The following is a 16970-nucleotide window of genomic DNA, read 5'->3' on the forward strand; positions in this document are numbered from 1 at the left end:
CCACCACCTCTGACTCCCAAGTCCGTGCTCTTTCCACTAAGCCACGCTGCTTCTCTATTTAGCACAGTAAACTCTTAATAAAATAAGTGACCATCAGTAAGCCTAAGCGTGTCAAAAAAATGAATTTCCTACATTTTAGGAGAATTAAGAGTTAAGAATTGAGAAACAGCATGGTCTATTGGAAAGAGCACAGTCCTGGGAATCGGGAAACCCGGTTCTAAACCTGGCTCTCCCATTTATCTGCTATGCGACATGGGGCAAGTCACTTAAATCTCTGTGCCTCAGTTGAGAAGCATTGTGGCACAGTGGAAAGACCCCCGGGCTTGGGAGTCAGAGTTCATGGGTTCGAATCCCAGCTCCGCCGCTTGCCAGCTGAGTGACTTTGGGCGAGTCATTTAACTTCCCTGTGCCTCAGTTACCTCATCTGTAAAATGGGGATTAAAACTGTGAGCCCCACGTGGGACGACCTGATCACCTTGCATCCCCCAGTGCTTAGAAGAGTGCTTTGCACATAGTAAGCGCTTAACAAATACCACCATTTTAAAATGGGGATTTAAAAATGAAAACTAATTTGAAATCTGTAAAGTACCTCGATCTCGGCTATCTCACCGCCAACGTTTTGCCACGTCCTGCCTCTGGCCTGGAATGTCTTCCATTTTCATATCTGACAGATGATCACCCTCCTCACCGTCAAAGCCTTATTTAAAAAAAGCACATCTCCTCCAAGAGACCTTCCTTATGCACATAGCCATAATTTAGTTATTCATATTAATAATTAAATTGATAATTAAATTAACATTTTATATCAATAATTAATCTCGATTCTATCTATTGCTATTGTTCCTGTCTGTCTCCCCCTATTAGACTGTAAGCCCGTCGAAGGGCAGGGACCGTCTCTTTCTGTTACCGATTTGTACGTTCTAAGGGCTTAGTACAGTGTTCTGCACATAGGAAGCGCTCAATAAATACTATTGAATGAATGAATGAATGAATATTAATATCTGTGTCCCCCTCTAGACTGTAAACTCACTGTGGGCAGGGAATGTATCCACCAACTCAGTTATACTGTATTCTCCCAAGTGCTTAGCAGAGTGCTCGGCATACAGTAGGCGCTCAATAAGTACAATCGATTAACTGATTGGGGATTAAGACGGTAAACTCAATACAGGACAGGGACTGTTTCCAACCCTATTAACTTGTATCTATTCCAGCACTTAGAACGAGCCTGGACCTGGGAGTCAGAGGACTTGGGTTCTAATTCCTGCTTTGCCACTTGCCTACAGTGTGACATTGGGCCAGAAACGTAATTCCACGCTGCCTCAGTTTTCTCCGTTTTTAAAATGGGGATCGACTACCTGTTCTCCCTCCTGCTTAGACTGTGAGCCCCATGTGGGACAGGCAAAGTGTCTGACCTGATTGATTTGTATCTCCCCCAGAACGTAGAACAGGGCCTGACACATAGTAAGCACTTAACACTTACCATAAGAAAATTTCAACGTTCTAAATTTAGAAAACGTGTCGAAATGGGAATTCTTGCCAGAAACCCTTCAAGTTTCAACGTGCTGCAACGAAAAGCATTGATCGTGTAAATTTTCAGGGTTCTCGGCTGAAGGTGAAGTGAAAAAGAATGAAAATGAAAGGTGTGATGTGTCCTAGACGGCCAGGAGAACCGACTTGGCCAGCAAACAAAGAAAGCTTTTCATTGAGAAGCAATGGGTGTTTTTTAGCTCAAATTTTGGGTGTGCAGACATCTTTAAGGTTGTTGAATATCTCCAACTATTTTCATAAAACCAAAAGCAGATTTTACGAGGTACATTTGTTTTGCATTTTCAAATCCATGTACATTCTGAGGGAGATTTAAGTCCATGTGTTTCTGATTCATTTGTATTGAACTCATCAAAATGTTTTCGTAAGAGCTGTTTGATGTCCAGAAGAACTCTTGGAGAGCCGCGCAAACCTTTGCTTTGAAACTAGAAACTTCACTTTGCCAAATTGAACTCCATCCTTAAGGTCACATTTGAGTTAGAAATTTCCACTTAACTGATGCTACACTGAATCCGCAACATGGCAAAACCAACTTGGCTCATCTCCGTCAGCCTTGGAAAAGGCTCCGCTGCTGCTAATGATGACGGAGTCTCCTGTCAGGTGGTCGCCCTGGTAACTGCCCGAATCTTCGCTACCCATATCGGCCAGCTATTTTTCAGGATTCCTGCTTGGCCCGAGCTCCTTGCCGAATGCCTGAAGCGGGTCTGCGGCCCAGAGCTTCACCACCGACGCTGATGGAGTAGTCCCAGCAGACACTGTTAGGTCCTGAACACGGGTCTCCCGCTTCCCAGAGGAAGTCGATCGAGACTTCCCCTTCCAATGGACCAACAGCAGGGAGGTCCAAACTCCAATATAAACGAGAGGCGGGATGATTAATAATGACATCCTGGAAGGCAGTCATCTCAGCAGCAGTCACCGTACTCCCAGAAAGTGAGCTCCGCCTGGTCTGGAAAGTGAAAGGAACGAGGTTGGATAATATTAGAGGCCCCTGAAACTGCAAGAGAGGAGGTGAGAGCTAAGAGGGCAGAATAAATGTCCGTAAAGCCGTGGCGAAGGACAGTATTAAAAAACGGACTGCTGGAAGATCACTGGTGGCGGATAAACTCTTATCCCAGCTCTGACACTTGTCAGCTGGGTGACGGTGGGCAAGTCACTTAACTTCTCTGTGCCTCAGTTACCTCATCTGTAAAATGAGGATTAACTATGAGCCTCACGTGGGACAACCCTGTATCTACCCCCAGCGCTTAGAACGGTGCTCTGCACATAGTAAGCGCTTAACAAATACCAACATTATTATTAGCCCAGAGAGGATCCATCTTATATGCAGACAATGAGAGCTGGTCATCTCCGCCACATTTGCATCATCAGAGGGAATCTCACTGTCAGCAGAATCATTGGAAACAAAGAATGGTACTCTCTCTCTCTCCCTCATGCATATATATATGGCTCAGCGGGTCGTTCATTCATTCCTCGAATAGTATTTCTTGAGGGGCTGTTGTATGTTGAGTCCTTTACTGAGCGATGCAGAAGATGCACTAGAGAGTCCACTGAACGTGGTAGCCTATGATCCATGATAGTTATGGCTTTTAAACTGAAGAAAAGTTCATACATACCTGTGGGTGTAATATGTCATTTTTAAAAATAATGTGCCAGGCACTGCACTAAGCACTGGGGAGTGTACAAGTAAATCAGGTTGGACAATACAAGCAATTGGGTTGGACACAATCCTGGTCCCACGTGGGGCTCACAGTCTCACGCAGATCTACATCTCTGCCCCGTCCTCTCCCCCTCCCTTTAGGCTCGCATCTCCTCCCGCCTCCGGGACGTCTCCACCTGGATGTCGGCCCGCCACCTAAAACTCAACGTGAGCGAGACCGAGCTCCTCATCTTCCCTCCCGAGCCCGGTCCTCTCCCAGACTTCCCTATCACCGTGGACGGCACGACCATCCTTCCCGTCTCTCGGGCCCGCGACCTCGGTGTCATCCTTGACTCGGCTCTCTCGTTCACCCCACGCATCCGATGCGTTCCCGAGACCTGCCGGTCTCACCTTTACAATATCACCAAGATCCATCCTTTCCTCTCCACCCAGGTGGCTACCTTACTGCTACGGGCTCTCGCTGTATCCCGGCTAGACTACCGTGTCAGCCTGCTTTCTGATCTCCCTTTCTCCTCTCTCGCCCCGCCCCGGTCTATTCTTCACTCCGCTGCCCGGCTCATCTTCCTGCAGAAATGCTGTGGGCCTGTCACTCCCCTTCTTAAACATCTCCAATGGTTGCCTAACGACCTCCGCTCCAAACAAAAACTCCTCACTCTAGGCTTCGAGGGTCTCCATCACCTTGCCCCTTCCTACCTCTCCTCTCTTCTCTCTTTCCACCGCCCACCCCGCACGCTCCGCTCCTCCGCCGCCCACCTCCTCGCCGTCCCTCAGTCTCGCCCATCCCGCCGTCGACCTCTGGGCCACGTCCTCTCGCGGTCCCGGAACGCCCTCCCTCCTCACCTCCGACAATCTAATTCTCTTCCCCCTTCAAATCCCTACTTAAAGCTCACCTCCTCCAAGAGGCCTTCCCAGACTGAGCTCCCCCCTTTTCCCTCTGCTCCCTCCTCCACCCCCTTCACCTCTCCGCAGCTAAACCCTCTTCTCCCCCCTTTCCTTCTCCTCCTCCCCCTCTCCCGTCCCACCCCCTCAGCACTGTACTCGTCCGCTCAACTGTATATATCTTCATCACCCTATTTGTTTCGTTTAATGAGATGTACATCACCCTGATTCAATTTATTTGTCATTGTTTTTATATATTCTTCCCCCTGACTCTATTTATTGCCATTGTTCTTGTCTGCCTGTCTCCCCCGATTAGACTGTAAGCCCATCAAAGGGCAGGGACTCTCTATCTGTTGCCGATTTGTACATTCCAAGCGCTTAGTACAGTGCTCTTCACATAGTAAACGCTCAATAAATACTATTGAATGAATGAATGAATGAATGAATGAATTCCCATTTTACAGATGAGCTAACAGGCTCAGAGAAATGAAGTGATCGGTCCAAGTTCACATAGCAGACAAGTGGCCGAGCTGGGATTAGATCCCATGACCTTCGGACTCCCAGGCCCGTGCTCTATCCGGTACGCCTTCCTGCTTCTCTGGTTATGAATATACTTGTGCAGATACATAAATTAGGTATTATATAACGACCACCACCTCCATTCTGTTGGCCCCCAAATTTACCTATCTCCTACCTCTCTCCTTCTTTGCATTTCATCCTGCTTTCAGAGCACCTCTAAATGTACATCCTGCTTGATACCTCAATATTAACATGACCGAAACTGAATTCCTTGTCTCCTTATGCAAATCCTTTCCCAATAAAGCCTTTTCCATTAACAGAGACAACACCACCACTCTTCCTGGCTCACACTTCCATAGCCTTAGCTCCATCCTTGACTCATCCCTCTCGTTCAACCCACGTGTTCAGTCTGTCATCCTGTCCTGTCAGTTCTGCCTTCTCAACATTTCTCAAATCTTCCCCTTTCTCTCCATCCACACTGCTGCCATGCTGATTCAAGAACTTGTAATATCCCACCTTGACTGTCTACTTGATGTTCTATTGATGAGGATCTATTCTGATGTTATTGGTGCCTGTCTACTTGTTCTGTTGTCTTTTTCCCCCTTCTAGACTGTGAGTCCATTGTCGGTTAGGGATGGTCTCTATCTGTTGCTGAATTGTACTTTCCTAGCACTTAGTACAGTGCTCTCCACATAGTAAGCACTCAATAAATACAATTGAATGAATGAATGAGTCTCCTCACTGTCCTCACTGTTCTAAGCCTCTCCTTTCTCCATTCCACACTTCACTCAGCTACCTGGATCATCTTTCTAAAATATCATTCTGCATGCATTTCCTCTCTCCTGAAGCATCTCCAGTGGTATTCTATTCATCTCCTTATTAAGCAGAAACTCTTCACCATGGGATTCAAGGCAATTAATAAACCCTCTCCCCCTTAGCTTTCCTCGCTCTGTTCAAACTCCAAATCAGCTCATACATTTTGTTCCTCTGATACCAACCTACTCATTGTCCTTCACTCTTACCTACCCACCATCCGGCCCTTGCTCAGACCTTTCCTCCTGCCTGAACTCTTCCCGCTTCATAGGATATCCAGCAGACGTTTACTATCCCCATCATCTTCAAAGCCTTACTGAAGTCCTGGCTCCTCCGGGATACTTTTCTGGACTAAGCTCTCCTCATCTATACCCTGCTTTCATTCCCTACTGCCTCTCCCATGCACTTAGTCCCACCCAAAGTACTTAGATATCGCATCACCCTTATATAATAATAATAATAATGTTTGTATTTGTTAAGCACTTTCTATGTGCAGAGCACTGTTCTAGATACAGATAGGGATAGATACAGGGTAATCAAGTTGTCCCACTTGAGGCTCACAGTCTTCATCCCCATTTTACAAATAAGGTAACTGAGGCACAGAGAAGTTAAGTGACTTGCTCACAGTCACACAACTGACAAGTGGCAGAGCTGGGATTCAAACCCATGACCTCTGACTCCCAAGCCCGGGCTCTTCCACTGAGCCACGCTGTTTCTCAGTTTTTTCCCTGACCTGTAACTTAGTTTAATATCTCCCCAGACTATGGGACACTAAGTTCTTTGAGAGCAGGGATCATGTCTAGCAATGGAATTGTGTTCCCCCAAGTGCTCAGTATAGTGCTCTGCACAAAGTAAGTGCTCAATAAATACCATCGATGGATTCATTGGAAAAGAAAGGATGTAATGAAAACCATAATTTTAAAAATCCAATGACAATAGAGAGGAATGGTATACCAAAATCCCCGAGAGATAAACAGAAAAACAAATCAGGAAGGGCAGGATATCTTTCGAGTGTGTGGTCCGATGAAATCACACTCTACACCACACCAAAGGCCCATAAACCTTGCCTCACTTTCTGCGTGGTGATGAGAATTCTTCTTGCCACTGGGGGCTGAGCAGCTCATCGGTGTCGCTAAGGAGCGGGGACAATTGGCAAAACCAGATCAGTAATAACGAGGTGTTGGAATATGATCGATTCTTGAACGCTGATGGCAGCACGGTTTTCTGGATGGGAAATGCAAGAAGAGATGTCAGCAAGATGCTGATGCAGCTGCCGTTTAGAGACACACAAACAAGCTGCCCAGAAACCAAATTTAGAGGTACAGTGGCAGGCAGGCTTGAACGATACGGTAAAGGCTGCTGGGAGAGAGAGTTAGAGTCGTCAGATCGGTTTAGCATGTGGCAATCGGGAGAGAGCCTGTCTGCCTCTTGCCTAAGTCTCAGGAAGAATGAGATGCTGTGAAACCCCACGTGGGATGGGCACCATAACTAAAATGATTATACTGTATTTAACCCAGTGCTTACTTCAGGGCTTGGCACAATTAGGTGCTGAACCATTGCCAAAGTTAATTTCATACTGGTAGAAATGAAACAAGGAATGGTGAGTGCTGGGACCACTGCATCCGCAAGGATGAAGAAAGACCAAGATCACGGACTAGGGAGTCCAGAAGAAATGGGTTCTAATCCTGGCTCTGTCACTAGTCTGCTCGGTGGCCTTGGGCAAGTCACTTTACTTTTCTGTGCCTCAGTTACCTCATCTGTAAAAGGGGGATTAAGACTGTGAATCCCATGTGGGAGAGGGACTGTGTCCAACCTGTTTACCTTGTATCTACCATAGTGCTTAGAACAGTCCATGTGCTCAGTACAGTGCTCTGCACATAGTAAGCACTCAATAAATACTACTGAATGAATGAACAGTGCTTGGCACATAGTAAGCACTTAAATATTATTATTAATATTATTTTATCCTTTCGATGCTCTCAGAATGGAATGGATTGCCAGTCAGAAATAACCATCTCAGCATCACGCTTGGGCTGAAAGGACAGGCATCGATGCTGTCCCTAGCTCTATTTCCCATTCCACAGTTTAGCAACCTCAGAAGTGTGGTATTTATTCAAAACTGACTGTTCTAAGCGTTGACGTGGATACAAGATTAGAGAGTGGCCATAGTCCCCGTCTCCCACACGGATCACTATCTCTGCTACTCTCAATTTTCAAGTAAAAATTTGAGGCAAAGTAAGTTTCCCCCTGTCACAAAGCAAGCCGGCAACCCAGCCCCTGCTCTTTCCACTAGATGAATGCTATTTCACAGACCGTGAGCCTCTCAAGGGACTATGTGTATGTCTAATTCCCATCAGTCTACTCTTTCCCAGTGCTTAGTGCAATGTTCTGCACAGTGTGTTTCCGAAATACTTTTAGGACCACAGTTAGCACTATTACTACTTCTTGTTACTAGATCCCCCAAAATCAAAATTGTCGATGTTTTGTAAATGGTGTAAAGAGGACGATTAAGGTTGAATTCTGAGCCAAAGCAAATCAGGTTTCCTGGGCTGAAGGATTTCATCAGATGTGAAAGCAAAAGACCATTTACCAACATCCAGGAGATCTTTTCAAGAGAAGTGGTGTAGCCTAGTGTATAGAGCACAGACCTATTAGTCAGAAGGACCTGGGCTTTAATTCCAGCTCCACTGCTTGTCTGCTGTGTGACTTTGGGCGAGTCACTTCATTTCACTCCTCTGTTAACCTCATCTGGAAAATGGGGATTAAGACTGTGAGCCCTGAGACGGGAACTGTGTCCAACCTGATTAATTTATATCTGCCCCAGCACTTAGTAGAGTGTCTGTCACATAGTACGTGCTTAACAAACATCATAAAAAAGCAAGTCCCTAGGAAGGTAAATTCAGGGACCATGAGACAGTGGAACCTTGATAGGCAATGACAATAGAATGGATGGACCAGGTAGGAGGCCTATATAGGTAAAGTCATCCTCTGCCTCCTCCAATCCCAGAAATGCTTGGATCCTCATATTTTTCAGATCCCCGATCACCCTTTCAGCTATTCAGTCAGAAAATAGAAAAGAAAATAACGATTTTGTTAACTGCTTATTTGGTTGATGAAAACAGTGTTCTTCGCAAATTTGGCCTCCTTCGGTTTCAGTTTTCAGATCAATCTGAGCCTTTCAGACAAAATACATTCCCTCTGCCTCTTCTGGGCCAGTGAAGCAGTGCCTCTTGTTTCAACTGGGATCATTTTAAAGAAGCACCATTTCAGGCAATGAGACTTTCATTTAAGCTCTTTGGAAGTCTGTCCACATTTGGTCCTTTACAGCCTTACACACAAATGAACCCCGAATGAAACCCCAGATGCAACCCCCAATCAAGAACAAACAAAGCCTCGGCCAATTTCCCTGAGCCTTTGGAGCCAAAAGGGAAATGAATTGCACACAACGCTCCTCAGAACGTTTAAGTTCCACGGAAGAAAAGGCTGCCTCCTCTCCCTCCAGGGCTGGGTCATGACCCTTCTTTGCCACTGCAGTTACCTAAGCATCCAAGAATCTCATTCAGCAATATTGGATGACATCCAAGTACTGAAGACACCCTGTTTGCCCCTTCCTGTTCTGAAATTTCAGACAGGGAGCCAACCTCATCAGCTTGGATCTCTACTTGGGCTTTCTCTTTCAGAGTTGATGAAATCCCTCAGCCCAGGAAACTTGATTCGGTTTGACGCAGCATTCGGCATTAACCCGCCTGTATTCTCTATCTAAAAAGCTTCACTGGTTTTGATTTAGCTGTTGGGACGTATGTGCAACAGGAACTTCTCCGGAAAAGAAAATCCCCAACCTGCCTCCTAATTCTACCTCGACTGACTTTATTCACTTAGACCTCTTTCCCATTTCATCCTCCGAACATCTAAAAGCCTTGTGAGTGATTGGTGTGCTTCAGGGAGAGAAAATGGCAGCATGCACTCATTGAAAAATCATTAATCTAAAAATTATGTGGAGAGTTTATGCATCGCAAACTCCTCGAGGACAGAGATTGTGTCTCCTACAGCCAACGTACTCTCTCGGGTGCTTAAAACAGTGCTCTCCAAACACAAGGGATCAATAAAGACTATCGATCGACTATATACTATCGAGATAACCTTAAGTCTAGCTCAGCATTGAGCACACAATAAGTACTGAATAAACATCATAATTCCTACTGTGGCCTGTAGAAAATGAATGCTTTGGAGCAGAGGTAAACTAGGGAGACAGCGAAATGAAATGTATATCCTTTAGCAATGGATCCTATGTGTAGAGACCACCTTGAATACTTTACGTGATACCCAGCAGTGATACGCCAGAAATTCACTCCTTGGTCAAAGTCTAAACCGATTCGGGCTTAGGTGAACTGTGATAATACATAACAACAACAATAATAATCCCCCAATTCTGCCAAACAATCCCTCTTCCCACCTTCAAAACCCTACTGAAAGCTCACCTCCTCCAAGAGGCCTTCCCAGGCCAAGTCCTGCTTTTCCTCAGCTCTCCCTTCCTTCCGCGTCACCTTGACTCCCTCCTTTTGCCCTTCCCCCGCCCCCGCCACCCCCCAGCAATGTTTATATGTATGATGATATATGTTTATATGTCGATGATTCCATTTATTTACACTTATGCCTGTTTACTTGTTTTGATGTCCGTCTCCCCCCTTCTAGACGGTAATACCACTGCAGGTAGGAATCGTCTCTCTTGATTGCTGAATTGTACTTTCCACGTGCTTAATACACTGTCCTGCACACAGTAATAAGAGTAATGACAGTAATGATGACAATGATAATAATGTGAAGTATTTGGTAAGTACTTATTATTCACCAAGCACTGGGTGAAGTCCTGGGGTAGACTCAAGATAATCAGTACAGACACAGTCTCTGTCCCACAAGGGGATCACAGTCTAAATAGGAGGCAGAACCGGTAGTGAATTCCCAGTTTACAGCTGTGGAAAGTAAGGCCCAGTGAAGAGAAATGACTAGAGCAAGGTCATGCACCAGACAAGTGATGGAGCTAGATTGGAACCCGGGTCCCCCGCCTCCCAGACCCATGATCTTTCCACTAGGCCACACCTCATCCCACTCCGCCTAGCCAGTCTCCAAAGGGACCGGAACGTGACATAATCGGGGTTCACTATAAACCCACTGATAGCTAGAGAGTCACCTTCTTTTCATCGTATGACTCTGCTGCAATGAAACTCCAGAAAGCCAAACTTACGCAAACGAACAAAATAAATGTTAACACTGGATAAGCAAATTAAAACATTTAAATCAGCAGATATGCTAATTGCAGGTGTTTTCCTGAATAAACAAGGAACATTTAATTTCCTAGGTGGCTGCAGAGTTGCCGACGGTACAGCGCTGCCATTTAATCTGGCTCCATTGAGAAACACAATGGCAGTAAACCTTTCATTATGTGATCTTTGGCTAGCTGCCCTTGGATTTCACTCAGGCCTACAGACGGAGTCACACATTTAGTCTGGAACAGATCGACATCTAAACAAATGAGATGATGTGAGCGTCACACCAGTCTATGATTTCCAAAGAGCTGGAAAATCCTCAAAAATGTAAAAGACACAGTCTACAGATGGGAGAGACTCGTGAAACCATCATATCCTAGGATTTCATAGCTTGGTTTAAAAAGAAATTGAAGGCCGTGCTTTTTCAGCATTTGAAAATTGTCTTTTCATTTTTTAATTGGAACTTACTTATCACCCGAGTCTTGCCTTGAAAGCATACTGAACATTTTTGCTCCTACCGATTTGGGTGTCCGCGTTTTTACATTCATTCCAATGAATCCCTGTTTCGACAGTAGAGGATTATGTAGTCGGTAAGGACGCCGTTCCATGTGAGCTTGGATCTGTGGGCTCTCTGGCACTTCACCACGAGATTAACCGCTAATGGGAATGTAGATAGAAGGATGCATTGCTGGTTGGAGAAACGGAATGAAAGGGAGGACTCTCCGACATTGTATGATTCTCTGCCCAGTGTGTTGGTGACAATTCTTGGAAGTCCTCAACAGGAAATTTGTAGATCCTTAATAAGTCTTATATGATTTCTATGTCTTGCCTTATGCTGTCGAGTCTTCTCCAACCCATAGCGACACCACGGACACATCTCTCTCCGAAAGCCCCACCTCCATCTGCAACTGTTCCTGTAGTGGATCCAGAGAGTTTTCTCAGTAAAAATTCAGAAGTGTTCTACCGTTGCCTCCTTCTGCGCGGTAAACTGGAGTTTCCCTCCTCGACTCTCTCCCGTGCCGCTGCTGCCCAACGTGGGTGAGTTTTGACTTGTAGCAGATTGCCTGCCGCTCGCTAGCCGATGGCCAAGCTAGGAATGGAATGGACAGGCCTCTGTTTGACTCTCCCTCCCGTAGTCAAGACTGGTAGAGTACTGGAAACTCTCCAGCTGCGACCCTGAGGTGCGATTCCCAAGTAATAGTGGGTATATTCCACCAAAGCAATACACCAAAATGGACCCAATTCTTTCATTAATTAATTAATTCATTCATTCATTCAACAGTATTTATTGAGCGCTTACTACGTGCAGAGCACTGCACTAAGTGCTTGGAATGTTCAATTCGGCAACAGATAGAGACAATCCCTGCCCAATGAAGGACTTACAGTCTAATCGGGGGAGACGGACAAAAACAAGACAACATAATCACGATAAATAGAATCAAGGGGATGTACACCTCATTAACAAAATAAATAGGCTAATAAAAATATCTACAAATGAGCACAGTGCTGAGGGGAGGGGAGGGGAGGAGAAGGGAGGGGGGAGGAGCAGAGGGAAAGGGGGCTTAACTGAGGGGAGGTGAAGGGGGGAAGGGGGAGGGAGCAGAGGGCAGAGGGGAAGAGGGGAAGCTCAATCTGGGAAGGCTTCTTGGAGGAGGTGAGCTCTCAATAGGGCTTTGAAGAGGGGAAGAGAGTTAGTTCTTCCATCCTTTTGTGGGCATCCTGAGATATGGGACATTTAGGACAAACCTGTGAAGGGGAATAGGTATGACTGAGGGTGTGTTGATGCCAGGACTAAAATGGGTCGCCGGAAATAAACCAGCAAAGATAATTTCAGCCGGTCACCAAACTTCATCATCACCTGCATTGTCTTCAGTATCACCATTATCACCTCCATCACTGAGCAGTAACTGTGGGCGAGCACTGTAGTTGACTCTTGGAAACACTTGATAAATGTAGAAACCACAGAGCCTGCCTTTGAGGAGATTTTAATTTGAATGTCAGGAAAAACAAAACATGTTTAAAATGAAGTAAAGGTGTCTCTTTTTTTTAACCTTTCATGTCACCCATAGATAGTCTTTCTGCTGAATGCTCCTCTCAAGGAATAATGTCACCTGGAAGGAACACTCAGGAATGGGTGACTGAATTGTGTCAATTTTCCTGACTGTGGTAAATCCTTGCCTTTAGAAGTTCCACATTGAGATGAACGAACAGAACTCGCAGGGTTTCTGTTTCAGCTTTATGACATGCCGGTTTCAATTTTACAACACTTGCATCCTTTATGGCCCTAACCCTGGGGTTGCTGCCAGTGGGGAGAGGATGGGGAGGGTGTCATGGAAACCACCAGGAAATGGGTAAATGATTTGCAAAGCTGCGACAGGGAACAGAAACATCTGAAAGAGGATGGAGGATAAAATGGATAAAGCTGGGGCCCAAGAAGGGAAGAGTAGCTCAATCACCGGACAGAATCCCAGGGAAGTTGACCATTTTTACTTCCCGTGCAATCAATCGATCAATCGAATGTATTTACTGAGCACTTACTCTATTCTGAGCACTATACTAAGCGTTCAAGAGAGAAAAATACAACGGAATTGGTAGATGTGAACTCTGCCCTCAAGGAGTTTACAATCTAATGGAAATCTTACAGTTTAATGGAGATGAACATAATAAAAGTCAGCTTCCCTTTAGTGATTCGTCTCTGGCACGATATAAATAAACTCACGTAGCTATATTTCTCAGCCACAAATAATTGAAATCACAATTCTTGATCATTTTGATAAAGATAGATATCCAAATGTATTCAAGAACCATCTACGATTTGTAATGTCTTCCATCTTTGAAGCTAAAGGACATGTTTATTTGATTACTTCCGAATGCCACCTATGCAAAGTCTAAAATTTAATACCGGGTTGATGTTCATTTTTCATTTCCCAGTTTTTACTTCATGTAGATGCCTAGAGACTGAAGCTTTTGAGACACTATATACTGCACCAGGTGTATTTCTGTCAGATTGCTCATTAATTTTGTAAATCAAGAAAATGAAAGCTCTATGGGATATTCCCTGGCTTCCCTGAACCTTGAACAATTTACAGTGTGGCATCCAGGAAATTTCAAGTGGCAGTAAGTCAGAAATTCCAAGCTGGAATAATAATAATTGTAATTGTGGTATTTGATAAGCACCTACTAGGTGCCAGGCACTGTACAAAGCACTGGGGTGGATATAAGCAAATAAGGTTGGACATAGCCCCTGACCCGCTTGGGGCTCACAGTCTTAATCCCCATTTTACCGATGAGGTAAATGAGGCAAAGAGAAGTGAAGTGACTTACCTAAGGCCACACAGCAGACAAGTGGCAGAGCTGGCATTAGAACCCATGACCTGTTCCCTCCCAACCCATGCTCTGTCCACTAAACCATGCTGTTTCTCTATATAATTTTCATTCTTCAATATTAAAAATAGAATTTGCAATTTGGGGAATATTTTGCACATTATTTTTCCCACTTGCACTTTACTAAGTGCTTGTAATAAGGTTGTCCATATCATACAGCAACAAAATATATTATTTTCTCAAACTTTGAATTGATTTATTTCTTCAGTCTGCCAAGTGGACGAGGGAATACTCTTCAATATTAATCTTAGGATAAAAACCCAAAATCCACATATGAGAATCACATCCATTGGAGTATGGTCCCTTTCCTGGGTTCATTTAACGTGAAGGTAATATTTAAAGGTGACTTGCATCTGATTCTTTGGCAGAATATGGAGCATAGTCCAAAATTGTGTATGCTTAACTTCTTGGTGGCCAGGGTGGGCAAAACACATAGTAGAGATTCTAATGTCTGAGGTGTAGATAGTACATTTAAATCTCTAATGGTTGGAACCAATTTGTAGTCCTCATCTGTGAAAGGTCTATGTGGTTTTTGTTTCTCTTCTTGAACCTATACTCAAATATGAGCTGTCGTCCGCTATTTTCTCTTCCTGTGGAAATAATGCAGAGTCTTTGTTGCTGCCTTAAATAATTGAAAATGTTTTTAAAATGGGAGTTATTTCATGGATGACGGAGTCCTGATTTCATCTTAACCAGGCTATGTTGGCATCCTATAGACCTCAAGTTTAAATTGTGTGAACATCTGAGGTGTCTGGAACCCCCACATGCAGACAGGGCCTGGCCTATCTTCTGGAGCAGTTTTCTTTTTTTTTTTCCATTTTTGTTTTCTGTGAACCGTGTGCCTGATTACACTGTGACTGGGAAATAGATTATTTGTACACAACTGTACAGGCAAAGGAGAAACACAGAATCATTACTCATATAACTTTAACTGCATATTAATGACATGCATCACTTAGCAATTAAAAGGTCAAGGAATGTTCAAAGCTCAAATAATCTTGGCATGGAAAAAGAGATCATTTACTAGCCATATTATTTTTTTTTCCCTCTGATTGAAAAAAGTGGGCAAGGGGTAAGAGCCCATAATGAATATTCTGTCGCAGCTTACTGCCCTTAAAAACCACATATTCACTAAACAAGATTTGAAAATCAAAATGGTTCACGTTTCTAACTGTGATTTTTATCATAATGCAGCTCTAATTCCTTCTCATATCACCACGGTCCGGGGTGGTGCAAAAGGGGAATATTGTTTAATTTACACCTAACACGTGCTAAGGATACCAAAGTAGCAATCAAATGTATTGCTATATCAACATGACAGTGTCATATTTTTGCTGGTGAAATGCCACCGATTGGATAGCAAATCCTACTTTTTTGGGTCCTCACAGGAGGTGAAATACGGAGCTATTCACGCACTGTGCTTACTTAGATACATTGTGTGGAAAACAATCACAAATTCTGTTTTGTTTTGAATAGTTTCAGGATAATTATAAATCTCTTTTATGGGCATTTCCTTCTTTTTTATATGCTGAAGCACAGCGGTGTGTTCCCAGAATGATAATAATCTATTTCTCTCCTCACACTACTGAGCTGGCAGTGACCCCGACTGACCCAATTGAAATTGATTTTGTTGTTGGACTCTGAGCTAGTGCAAATTAATCTTAGATCCACACAAGATCAGGGAAGCAAGACAGAGAGTACAAAGACCTCAAGTACTGAAGGGAAAAATTAGTTCTGGGGAAGAAGGTATTTTAAGTTTGGAAAGATAAATGGTTACAATGACTTGCTTTGATAGAACATCTGTAGTAAAGGAGAGGAGAAAATGACAGGGGCTCCACAAGAAAAGCTATAATTTAATAGCCTAATTTCCCGACCCCACCAAAATATCTGTCCGCCGCTGACAGCTGATGAAAATGCACCAGGATTTCATTTGCTCCCCAGTGTTGGACAAGTTCAGACCCAACACTCCCCAGGTCCCGTGGGCTAGAGAGAGAGAGCTCTGACAGAGGGAGACTGTCTTTGGTTCCCACCACTTCATTATACATTCAAAACTCGACGCTCCCCTCAGCATATTCAAGCACCTTAGTGCTCTCAGTTGTTATCAGTCATATATTACACTGAAATATTACGCTCGCTCCGCTGCTTCTGAATCACAAAGAGATTCGCTCCTTTGTAACTTAGATGGGTCCTCCTGAAATGGGGTCATTTATCACTAAAGAGTTAATCGGAACCCTGCTATGGCTCATCTTTTTTCTTCCCGAAAATAACATTTTGGGCCCTGCCGCTTTTATACAGCTGTGACGTCCCGGGAGCCCCATCCCCTTATTTACCTTTCCTTCTTTCCTTGAAGAGTTGATGACAATTATTCCTCTAACACACTGACCTGATTCCTGCTCTTTGAAAAGGCGGTAAACAGTACAGTCTTTGACAGAGCTTCAAGATAGTAAATACCCTGGGGCCCCTCCAACCCATATTGAATTACTTCCAGAGCCTAATTCCTGATTCACCATGCTAAATAAAATGAACCCGTCAAACAAATAAGTGCTTGTTGTGGTATTTGTAGGTTTTGTATCACTGAATTGACACGATTACACTAATGTATTCCGGGCCCATCGGAACATAGAAAGCAATTCTTTTGCCTTTTTAATCACCTACAGTTTCAAAGCGACCGGAATACAGGTGAGCCAATTTAACACTTCCTAGCTCTGACTCTCAGGAGTGCTTTGCATTCACGTAGAGATTTAGCGTCTCTCCAATGCCACTTAAAAATATTGGCCATCTTTTAAAATATAGCAGTGCTAAAAAGGATGACGCCTGAACTTCTGGAATTTTCTCTTAATTTGTTCATTCAGAATACGATTTTATGACACAAATGACACCAGTCCCTTGTAGAAGCAAAGATTTAAAAT

Source organism: Ornithorhynchus anatinus, chromosome X1 (genome assembly GCF_004115215.2).
Source record: "Ornithorhynchus anatinus isolate Pmale09 chromosome X1, mOrnAna1.pri.v4, whole genome shotgun sequence".
Taxonomy (NCBI): Eukaryota; Metazoa; Chordata; class Mammalia; order Monotremata; family Ornithorhynchidae; genus Ornithorhynchus; species Ornithorhynchus anatinus.